Source organism: Gadus macrocephalus, chromosome 13 (genome assembly GCF_031168955.1).
Source record: "Gadus macrocephalus chromosome 13, ASM3116895v1".
Classification (NCBI taxonomy): Eukaryota; Metazoa; Chordata; class Actinopteri; order Gadiformes; family Gadidae; genus Gadus; species Gadus macrocephalus.
In genome coordinates this window covers 15,766,484-15,778,983 of record NC_082394.1, presented here as the reverse complement: position 1 = coordinate 15,778,983, position 12,500 = coordinate 15,766,484, and the positions used below count along the sequence as shown (strand labels likewise).

Here is a 12,500-nt window from a genome sequence, read left to right as displayed (position 1 = left end):
TCGAGATAGTCGCCGGCTCTTCACTAACACAAACCGGTATTTGAAAGAATGGATGACCATTTTATGGAGTCTGTAAAAAAATACCTATTTCCTTTAATCTTTGTATGTCAAAGGTTTTAGCAGTTAAAATAAAACGCGATCTAAATAAAACGTGCGCATTAGCATTTATTTTTGCAGATAACGCTAAGATCGCTAGAGGGCGTGACGATACAACGAGATCGTTATCCTATAATGACAGGCCTACCTGGCTTTTAACAAGACTTTTAAAGAGTGTATTCTTTGTTCATCAGATACATACCTGGAAATGTAATTATAATTATCTACTAACACAAACAAACGAGACAGCAAATGATAAGTGAGCCAACAGCATTTTCGACACGGTGTCCCCTGCGGGTGTAAGGTTGGTCTATTTCTGTTATGTGATTCAGTAGTCTGGAAATGAATTAAGAACTAATTCTGATCTTCTGTGGTGTCGTTGTTTCGGGCAAAGTATGGCTCGGAGAGTGGTTAATGTTCAAAACGTGGTTTATTCAGAGACGCAAGGTAAACTAGCTTGCACTCTGGAGGTGGTTCATGAATCATCTCTCAAATACAGGTAAATATTCAGTGTTGGTAAAAGGTAAAATGTCGGTCTGTCTTGGTTGGCCTGTAGGGCGGAATGGCATAGAGTCCATGCTTGTAGGGTGTGACTTATCTCAAACCTATAGAACTGTATGGTGTTGTGTCATGGACCTATAAAGAAAGTAGCTGTGCTGTGAAAAAATAAAGTGTTGTGTTGACCACTCTATGTGTACTAGATGAAGAAGCTATTCAAGACTGGTGTTAGCGCTACACATGTGTGGTCCAATGAGGTACTGAGGTTAGCTGGAATCATGTGGTCTCAATAAAGCATTGACTAAATTAATTTTTAGCAAAATCTGGACAGCTGCTTGGAAAATATAATACTTTTTCTGAGAAATACTTTGAAGGTTTGGCCACCTACAACCCCAAGCTATTTGGCCAGTTGGAGTATGGGTATGCTAGTAGGACAAGCCAAGCATTGCATTAATATAAAATGGCTCTCTCCCTGTCTCTCCAGGTCAGTGTGACTAGTTGTTGTGTTGTACATTTGGGTCAAATGTGTCATCTTCTCTATTCTTTATAGGACTCATCTGATGAAGTACAACCTTTCTTTGGATGTCTTCCGATAAAGGTTAGGTTTTTTTGTGTTATAAAATCACAGTATGCACACAAATATGTTGCTGAATATGAATGACATATTATCAATTTGGTCACAATTAACATATGTCAACATTAATTAACCATAAATTGCCCTTAGGTAATACAGTAATAAGCGTAAACTACAATTAACCACTGTTACTTAACAGTGAACTAATGGTCTTGTAACCATTTACTTATGGTGCTCATGTTATCTAATGGTGTTCATGTTATCTACGGTATTATTTTATACAATATTTGATAGGGCTACGGTAAACACACTTTCCTTATTCCTAACTCAAACCCCTATGCTAATGCTGTATGTGTGCGGCTAGATATGTAAATATGTATTACTGCATTTATCAATATTAATGAATGGTTAATAGGTGAACCTTATTGTGAAATGTGTTACATTGTATTAAAAACTAATTGCTATGAAATGCTACATAAATGGTTCTTTATAGTAGCCCTGGCGATCCCAAATAAACCTCAATCAGGTGCACACTTCAAAGTCAGTCCAATATATGTATCCTGGAGTGATGCATTTATAAATTATAGTGGAATGGTGATGCAGTTGATATATTCATAATTATATCAGCCATAAAATATAAAATCCATGAATGAACCCTTGAGCTGCCCGAGAGAAAGACAAATGAATTTGTTCATTACAAGAATATGAAAGTAGTTTTTTCTCATTAAGATGCTATCCTATTTACCCCTCCGTAAACTACTCCCTTGGCTTCAGCTAATACAAGGATCAATTCAAGAGGATATTTCCTCAGGCAATGTTGGAAAACGAACACACATTGATGACGTCATTTAGTTATATTGTAGGCCTGATGGTTCTCTTGCTCCTGCAGCTAAACCAGTGGGAGAGAATGCCGTTTAATTCACCAATTAATTCCTGCTTCAAGTGTAGCTCATCACTTTTCCATTTTAAACAGAATAAACTTCCTGGATCTAAACTCTGCTTGATGGTGAACCTAACCTTTGCCATAACCTTTACAATAACCACAGGTAGTCGCTATTTTTAGGTATGGTCCATCTGTCATGCAGACATGTATCACTCACTTACCAGAGCCAACGCTCATCTCAACACCAGATGTCTCCTGTGCTTCATATACAATATGTGCTTTCCTCATCTCTTCGCTCCTATAATTGTTTCTTGTCTCCTCACTCTTTTCTCTCATTTCCTCCATTCCGCTCTTTCCTCTAGCTCTCCTTTCATTTCCTCTCTTCTGCTCGCCCTCTTGTCCTCTCATTTTGTTTTCCACCTCCCTATGACTTTCTCCTCTCCTCCCCTCCCCTCCTCTGTTTTCCTCTTGTCTCCTCTCTCCTCTCCTCTTGCCTCCTCTCCTCTTCGCTCCTCTCGTCTCATCTTGTCTCCTCTATGTTCTCCTCCCCTGCTCCTCTCATCTCCTCTCCTTCGCTCCCCACCTCTCCTCTCCTCTCTTCCCCTGTTCCTCTCCTCTCCTTCCTCTCCATATCTCCTCTCCTCTGTCCCCCCTGTTCCTCTCCTCTCCTTCCTCCCCACCTCTCCTCTCCTCTCTTCCCCTGTTCCTCTCCTCTCCTTCCTCCCCACCTCTCCTCTCCTCTCTTCCCCTGTTCCTCTCCTCTCCTTCCTCTCCATATCTCCTCTCCTCTGTCCCCCCTGTTCCTCTCCTCTCCTTCCTCCCCACCTCTCCTCTCCTCTGTCCCCCCTGTTCCTCTCCTCTCCTTCGCTCCCCACCTCTCCTCTCCTCTCTTCCCCTGTTCCTCTCCTCTCCTTCCTCTCCACCTCTCCTCTCCTCTCTTCCCCTGTTCCTCTCCTCTCCTTCCTCTCCACCTCTCCTCTCCTCTGTCCCCCTGTTCCTCTCCTCTCCTTCCTCCCCACCTCTCCTCTCTTCCCCTGTTCCTCTCCTCTCCTTCCTCTCCACCTCTCCTCTCCTCTCTTCCCCTGTTCCTCTCCTCTCCTTCCTCTCCACCTCTCCTCTCCTCTCTTCCCCTGTTCCTCTCCTCTCCTTCCTCTCCATATCTCCTCTCCTCTGTCCCCCCTGTTCTTCTCTTCTAACTTCCCAGCATTCCTTTTCTGCCGCTCTTGTCCTCATCTATTCTCTAACTGCCTTCTAATTTCATTTAGCTGGAAAACGATTTTCCTTTCTAATGAGCCTATTGTATTAATGCATCCCCCCCCTCCTCTGCCCCCCCCCCCCCCTCATATACTGAGTCACGTCACCCTCCACCCTCCTCCCTCCTCCCGCCTTGTCCCCCGGGGCAGAGGCTTCTGAAACTAACAACATTCTGCTCAGAACCATTTAAAGACATACCCACTTTGCCGCTGAGGGGGACCAGGCCATCAGAACAGCAACTGACTCGCAGCCTGATGGAAAATGAAAAAATGTGTTAATGACGGCCATGCCTGCTGAAATGGCAGCACATTTTTCTCCTGTCAATTAGACCTTGGTTAGTCCGAGGCATTTCGCAACTCCCCGCTGAGCACAATGTGTGCCATCTCCAGGGCAATACTGCGACCGTGTGAGTGACTCATTCAAATTTAGCACCCATTGTGCGTCCTCGTTTTTTGGGTTATTTCTGAGAAAACATAAATGAGGCGGTGTGTGTATGTTTGTGTGTCTGTTGTGTGTGTTACACGGGTGGGTGGAACAATGCGCCTGGCTGTGTGTACCTGTATTTGCATGAGTGTTGTTGATGTTTCAATGACATACACTAAGACAGTTCATGTTTGTGTGTGTGTGTGTGTGTGTGTGTGTGTGTGTGTGTGTGTGTGTGTGTGTGTGTGTGTGTGTGTGTGTGTGTGTGTGTGTGTGTGTGTGTGTGTGTGTGTGTGCTGTCTAATCTCTGTGTGTCTCAATGTGTATGTATGTCTGTGCACGACCATGTATGTCAGTCTTAATGGGTATATGGGTGACATACATTGTCCGTACGACCCCTAACGAGCATGTGTGCGTCTAGAATATGTATGCACTATGCATCTGCATCTGGGTCTTAATGAGCACGCGTGTGTGTATGTGTGCATGTATCCACATATCCGCCCGCATGTCCACTTCGGCCCTCCTGTACCAGTTCTATCGATAGGACCCGCAGCAGTGTGGCCCCTGATTAATGGACATGGCATTTGGCTGCGCTGGGTAAATGCCATCGCCCATGCTGAGTGCTTAGTTAATGAATGCCTGCCCGTGGACACCCCAGCAACCGTTTATACCTTTTATTAGTTGTACTGTTTCCCAATCTCCAGCCCTCCACTCTCTCCTTTCTTCCCCTCCTTCTTAAGTCCTTCATCGCCCTCGGTGCTCTGTGCTACTCCACGGCCCTCACTGTGTCTCTCTCATGGCCCTCGGTGCTCTGCGCTACTCCACGGCCCTCACTGTGTCTCTCTCATGGCCCTCGGTGCTCTGCGCTACTCCACGGCCCTCACTGTGTCTCTCTCATGGTACGAGGTGAGTGGAGAACAACAAGGAGGCTTTGCATGCAGACTCTCCGCTGCTCTCAGTGAACAGGCTAGCCATCCACGCGGCCCACTGATCCTATTCTCACCGCGGCGGTTCACGGGGGCCCGCGGGTGGAGTCCCTCCGCTTCCCTCCTATATAATATCAGTTCAATTAGGTGCGACGCCATAGGCGGCAGGAAAATATCCCCACCTCCCGAGCGCCAAGGTCCCTCAAGACACGCACTCGAGAAAGGGGAAGGGGGGGGGGGGGGTATGCAGTATTAGCTTCCTTCTCTCAAGTGAATGTCTACTCTGTCTTAATGAGCTCTGGTCAGGTTGCGGGTGGCTGGGTGGGTGGGTTGTTTGGGGGGGGGGGGGGGGGGGGGGCAGTGTTTAACTGTTTGGCGCATTCTGGAAAGACAGACCCCAAATTGGGACGTAGCACCGAGGAGAGCTCCTTAACTGCAAAATTACCTTCTTTCTTGAGCTCCGACGCCAATGCCGACACACAATTACTCTCACACAATTTCATCTTGTCACCGCCAAATGAGAACAGAGGAGCGAGGGAGAGATGGAAAATCATCCTTTTTTCTGTGTTGGGGCGGGGGGAGGACTAATTCAGAAATCAAATTAACGGCTGTGTGATGTTGTCAGTGGTGCCTTGGAACACCTAACACAGTTATGCAAATGGTGCTCCATCCGGATATGGTGCGACGTGATGTGACAGGATCTCGTTTCTGGATGCTACAATGGCCAGAGAATACCACTGGTGCGTATCGGAGTTGTGGCGAGCGGTGTGTGTGTGTGTGTGTGTGTGTGTGTGTGTGTGTGTGTGTGTGCGTGTGTTGGGGTGGGGGGGGGGGGGATATTCATTCAGTGTGATTCCAAGACAGCTCATTAAGGGAGAGGCAGGGTGTCGCCCGAGTGCCAGCCTGGCCTTGCCCCCTCGGACAAACAGCTGCATCATTTGTCTCCCTGCGTGGGCCCCATCTCGCCTGACATCCCTCCCAGCCCCCCAACACCAGTCCACAAACACCCCCGCCCCACCCACTCCACATCAGCTCTTTTCGTGCTCCCAGCGAGGTCAGCGGCATCGCCTGACTTTTTGTTTTAATATAACATGTCAAAGATGATTTCGCACAATTCATCATTTCCCCCCCCCCCTACACACACACCTCTCGTGGGTTTGTGTGTGTTTGGAACGGAGTGCGTTGCACACAATTTAATCCTCCCACTTCTTATCCCCTGCTTACAGCGCTGTTTTGTAAGTGTGTGGGTCTGAGAGTGTATGTGCGTGTGGTAGTCCTCTGAGGGGATTGCGTATCGAGAAGGCTGATGTAAGGGGTAAAAGGCTGCGGTCCAGAGTCCTCGGGATGATACGGCCTCGGCTACTTATAATGCCATTCACTACCTGTCTCTTGTGCAGCGCATTGTTGATACTTTGTTCAATGCAGGCTCTTTTTGGTCCTGTCTCAGATTCCCACAAAGTACTGAAATATCGAAAGGTTGAAACGGAGGGCTGAGAAAGTGTTCAAATGGATCTCTAGGTCACACCAGTACATGAGCTGTACCAGCATGACGATGGTGTACGCAGTAGCAGTGGTGCATGTATGACAAGCTATTTTAATTAGACCGCTAGCCTTTTGTATGAGCAAGCACGCCTCTCATTATTTCAGTGAATCCCTCTTGGTCAAGTGCAGACTGTGCTGGAGCCTGTTACAGCTTGTCTTCCCAACCAAACTAAAGTACACCCTGGCCCAACGTTGGATGAACTAATGGGGATGTATTTACATGTTGGATAATCTTGGATTCAGCAGTCCTACTACTAACTGCAAGGGGAGGAGTTACGCCCTCTTTCCTTTTCTGTTACGGTGGTACTCGGAAACCTATTAGAGCGAGTGGATGAAGCTTTCAGAGGGCGATTTTGATGCTAGTATTTATTATATTCCTTTGAAACCTTTAAAGACACTTTTTCTGTGTTTCTAAACAAAAATGGAACGAAAAGCAAAATGCCCAGTTCACACAGATTTGAGCTCTTCAGTCATCAGATTTAAAGTATTAATCTGAAGTCTGAGTTGTGAGACTAGGTTTTGGAGGATCGTGTAGCGTCCACACTCTGCCGAGATGCAATCACAATCACCTCCTGATGTAGCCTGGCGAATCAGATCACAGATTGCAGTAACACCTGGCAGGTATACTTGTGATTTCTCTCGGTTTCCCAACTTAGTATGCAAATAACTGCCCGCATGATTTCTTGGAAGGCATACCAACAATCTGAGAACGCAGCAGGTGTCCATTCTGGCCTCTAGAACAAGGCAGGCTGGCTCCCCTCAAGATGATGGACAGTTCCTCAGTTGCGCGGTGCTGCATTGCGCCAAATACAACCCATACAGCCAGCGAAGAGGAGAACACTAAGAAGAAAATCCATTGCATTCATTGCAAATTCATGAATCCTGTTGCTTGTAACAGGTCCTGACGCCACTGTCAATGATGCAAGAATTTCCTTTTAAAACAAAGCCTCAACATATTGTATCCCTATGGATATCCGCAGGCTTATGTTTTTCAGGCAGTTCATAGTCAATTTTAAGAAAACAGTTCACACACGCACACGCATATGCACACGCACACGCATACGCACACGCACACGCATACGCACACGCACACGCATACGCACACGCAGACTCCCTGGCACACACACTCACGCACATCATTCATAGACAAACAACGTCCACGGCTATCCTTCACTGGGCTTGTTTGCTCCGTGCTGCAGCAGACCTTACCGGACCTCTCCTGCACGCGTCTGGACTTGTGTGCAAGGGAGTGTGAGTGTTTGTTTGCAGACACAGGAAGCTCTATTAAGGGACGACTAAGGTGCTCGACCCCTACAACAAACAACTCATTAATTATTGAGGAAGCCAAGCAGTGCTTCCTGCTAATCTACATTTTGCTTCCCGCAATTTATAATTCAGACCCCCGCCCTCTCGTACTGGTAAGCGAGTGTAAGTGAGTGTGTGTGAGTGTGGATGTTGAAGTGGAGGAGGAGGGGATGGGGATGTGTACCATTACTGTCAACACCAGAGTGTACTGTGTTGACTTGAGCGTACCTGTGGATGGGAGGGAGCTGTAAGTGCAGACAGCCCAGCAGGGAAGCCAAGGCTTAGTCTATCATCAGCGCTGGATGCGGTTTTAGTTTCTGAACACAAAACTGCAGGTTAATGGACACTTGTGGATGGATTAGTTGCCGTTTAGTTGTTATTACTATATTTGGGATAGTGTTGCAAGCAGGCAGAAGACTTCGCCCTGTTTCTATGGAAATGATTATGGGGTTATGGTCGTACTGTGTAACAAGAGCTTTGTTTGTTTTTTCTTCAGTGAAATCCTGATCTGTTAATGACTGGCTATGGGAACACTGTAGCACACATCAGGTAGTATCACTGTCATCACAGTTGGTAAATGTGTGTTAATCCAGCAGCCAAGCAGGAGAGTACTATGTTATAGCAGAAGTTCGAGGGGGAGACGGCACAGTTACACGTTGTTTAATTTTTTTCCTGAGATATTCTACTGAAGACAAATAATATAAAGAGTAGATGAAGCTTATAGAGGGGATTTTAGTGTGTGTATTTCTACAGTGGCCAGCCTACACAGTGTTGATTTGAAAGGAAGTGCTGGCCAAGTTTGTGTTATACCCCCGGGGCCCCTGCCTCCAGAAACATTATTGGTCAAAGCAAATCTGAAACGAAAGAAACTGCCACGCCAACGTTCACAGAGATTTGAGCATGTCTGCTGTTAGAACTCTGATTTGACATGATGTAGAAATCCAGGTCATGTTTACTCATCTATCCCAATCACCAATGCTAGCTATCTTTCCTGTTCCTTACAAGTCGAATAACTCTAGGTTTCTGGTCGCCTAGGGTAAATCAGATACCATGAACAGCAGAGCAGCGGTAGTACACTGCAGAGGAGAATGTGGTGCTGGCATGCGGTCGCAGTGGCACAGTCAGATCGCTGCGGGCACAAAGGAGTGCCTGAGGTGAGCTGTTGGTGCACGGCGGGTGGGAGGAGCCTAAGGCCTGGGCTCCTCCTGGAGGGGGGGGAGAAGGGTTCGCATCGCCTCAGCAATAATTTCGGTGTAATTTGTTAGAAAGGCCAAAGCCATCCGTCAGATATTAATGAGTGAAATGCTCTGTGAGAACCTCTGTTCTGGTTGACTGCACGCCTGCCTCTGTATGAGCGAAATTCCAAAGTTACGACTGCCCCCGCCTCATATCCGGCCAATAAGGGCCTCTCTTCCCTGAGTGCTTCATGGAATACATATTTTCTGTCAATCATGAGTGCGTAAATTAAACACTTTTCAATGGTGGTGAAATGCAATTTAAGATTAGTCGATACAATTACATGAGACGATTCGACGGACATACAATCATGAAGTGTGAACAGTAACATACAACAATATACAAAGCCATCCAATCATATAACACATCAAAGATATCAAAGGCAAAAATAGATTTCCCTCCCCCGGACCGGGATCAAACAACAGCTAGAAACATAAACTACTTCAGCCTTTCATGAATGAATATTACGCTCTACGGGATAGAGGACGGCTTGTACCTTTCCATCCTGTGTTGTGGGTCTTGGTACTTCCTGCCCGAGGGGAAGAGCTGGTACTCTGTGTTCAAGACAGGGGAGTGGCCTCCACAATGCTGTCAGCCAGCCTCAAGACTCTCTGCCGGGACTCACTGTGGACCATCTGTGCCACAGGAGCACCAACAATGTCACCCATTTAGAAGGGGAGCGATCACAGCCGCTTTTCTTTGGTTGATTCAAAATGTCTTGCTCTCTTCTGCTCTCTCTCTCTCTCTGTACAATTCTCAAATCTTACCCACAGCAGCTTTAAACCTCCCAGTGCTCATATAGGTCTCTGGTATTCAACTTAATCAAAATCTGAGCGCAAATCTAAAGTTAAAAGTAGATGATTCAACCTCAATCGCTTTGCTGGCTCACTCATCTTCATGTCTGTCTTCCCTTTTAGCCTTGATGTACTCCTCCTTGGGTTCCACAGTGTGACACCTAGCCCCTACCCAAAGCTTAATTACCTGTACTTTGTTCACTGTAAGTCGCTGGTTAAAAGCATCTGTTCAATGAATGAACAGTAAGTGGTAGCACACTGACAGCCCACAGGTGTGAACAGGTGTTGTCTGGATGTCCTCTAAGGCTCCTGAAACTGCCAGTCCACCAGGTGGCACTAAGGGGCTGGCACACTTGTAACACTGAAGACCTTTGGTTTCAATTAGCAGCATTTCCTAATTATAGATCCTTGCATTCGTCATGATGTTGAAGGTCAGTTGTCTGTCCCCGTGCTGGTAGCCCAATTATCATTCTTTTTGTCCTTCATTTGTGGAACTACATTAAACTAATTATCCTTCAACAGGAGAAATGATATACATTATAAGTGGGTTCAGAATGTGTCACGGTAGCACAAAAGAGGATGAACCGTGACAATCATCTGCGTTCGCTATTCTCGGACTCCTCCCGCTCACACACATTCACAACCAGACATTGTTTTAAAAGTCATTACAAATTTGTGTTGGTGCAAAACAAATAACCGCAGGGTGCCTTGTTAGACAAACCTACAAGCGCTTCCTGCCTAATCAGTGTGGAAGATAGCGCCGCACACACGCTGTACATTATGAATGCTAATTACCAACCGTCAAAAGGGCTTTGGCTAATTAGCCAGGGACCTGACGTTTATTCTGCCCCCACTGAGGCTTCTGATCTCTGGGAGCGCAGAGCTCAATGGAGGGGGGTGCTGGGTGGCTCTTTGATCTCCATGGATCCCACGGTCCTTCCATAGAGGCTTACCCATAACTACGCACCCTTGGACCAGTCACATTGAAGGAATAAGTGTGTGTGTGTGTGGGGGGGGGGTGTGTGGTCTGTGTGCGTGTGTGTGTGTGTTGGTGTGTTTTTGATGCATGAATGGGTTGGAGCGATTGTGTATTTGTCTGTGTTTATGTCTGCCTGTTTTTGTGTGAGAGAGAGAGTGTTTGACTGTGTGTGTGTGTGTGTGTGTGTGTGTGTGTGTGTGTGTGTGTGTGTGTGTGTGTGTGTGTGTGTATTGTATGGGTGGGAGTCACTGACTAAGTTTGTGGTTTGTGTGTGTGTGTGTGTCCTCTTGGAATGCCTGCGTGCATGGGTGAGAATGTTTTTTGTTGGGGTGCATGCACTGATTTGTGTCCCCTGCGTGGGTGCATGCATGCGTGGTTGCAAGTGAGTGACAATGTCTTTCTCTGTGTCTGTCTATGTGTGTGTTTGTTACCTTGTGTGCACATGCATTTGTGCTTCCTGTATCTGATCCGATCCGATCTGTTGCTGTGATGTGGTGGATAGAGGGGAAGTCCTTGTAGTGCATAACGGTGTTCATATGCATGTGTTTACATGCACGTGTTTGTGGGTTCATGCACGTGTTTGTGGGTTTACTTGCACAGGGTCCTGGAAGCTGTTGGAGAGCTCTGGCCCTTCAGTGAGGAGCCGCTCCATTAGTTTCGGATGCAGGCGAGTGGAGCATCATCTGCCTGGCATACTGTTTGTCTGTCTGTCAGTCAGCCTGCCAGGCAGCCATTGTGATTGTTTGCCTGTCCGTCTGTTTGCCCGCCCCTGTCAATGCCTTTCAGAGATTCCGGTCTGTGTAAAGTAGATTTTTCTTCCAGTCCATAACTTTTCTTATCTCATTATCTCTCTTTGTGTATCTCTCTCTGTATCTCTCTCCCCCTCTCTTTATCGCTCTCTCACTCTCTCTACTTCTATCTATCTATCTATCTATCTATCTATCTATCTATCTATCTATCTATCTATCTATCTATCTATCTATCTATCTATCTATCTCTCTCTCTCTCTCTCTCTCTCTCTCTCTCTCTCTCTCTCTCTCTCTCTCTCTCTCTCTCTCTCTCTCTCTCTCTCTCTCTCTCTCTCTCTCTCTCTCCATCTCTACCTTCTCTCTCCCATTCTGTCTCCTACCCCTGATGCTCATGAATAAATCATTGCACCATCTTGATGGAAAATAAGTTGCTGGAAGAAAAAAAAAAGACTACATGTTTTATACTTAGCTAATTAGATAGATTCATATTCATAATGAGCACTCCTGAAATGCAGGTGACAGAAGGAGCTGAAGAATAATCAAGCTGTGTGTGTGTGTGTGTGTCTGTGTGCGTGTGTCTGTGTGTGTGTGTGTGTGTCTGTGTGTGTGTGTGCGCGCATGTGGTCACTAGTGTGTACAGCTGAGGTATATGTTTACATTTCTTCATGGCGTCCTGGTCACCCAAGGCACTTCAATGTAATGGAATTATGGGTATAGAAATGTGACAGAATCAACCATTTCCATTGTTCTATTGTAATGGGCAAAGAGAGAACAACAGCATTCCTTAGCCATATGTTTAATCATCTCCATAACCTTTCTTTGTGTGTGCCAGTACATTGAAGAGCCCAAACACACAAACGTGTGTGTTGTGTGTGTATGTGGGTGTGAGTGCCGTGAATTTCCCTGAATTATAAGAATACTAAAATAAAAAATATTTGTGAGCTAGAGGTTAGGGAGTCCATTCTAGCAGGCTTCACCCACGCTACTGTTTCTCTCTCTCTCTCTCTCTCTCTCTCTCTCTCTCTCTCTCTCTCCCTCTCTCCATCTCCATCGAGCCTCCAGCCATCGCTCTCTCTCTTTGACACCACTCTCCCACCCCTCTGTCAATGTCTCTTTATACCTATCTCTATTTTACTTCTCTGTATTCTTTCTCACTCCTCTCTCTCTTTCTCTCTCTCTCTCTCTCTCTCTCTCTCTCTCTTCTCTCTCTCTCTCTCTCTCTCTCTCTCTCTCTCTCTCTC

The 12,500-nt window shown here is 46.4% G+C and overlaps 1 long non-coding RNA gene across 1 annotated transcript; it reads left to right on the top strand.

The window, feature by feature from the left end:
- The first annotated feature begins 24 nt into the window (after positions 1 to 24).
- On the top strand, positions 25 to 12,438 carry LOC132470873 (uncharacterized). Its single transcript, XR_009528719.1, has 3 exons — positions 25 to 400; positions 1,145 to 1,192; positions 11,111 to 12,438. It is a non-coding gene; the product is annotated as an uncharacterized LOC132470873 (long non-coding RNA).
- The last annotated feature ends 62 nt before the right edge of the window (positions 12,439 to 12,500 follow it).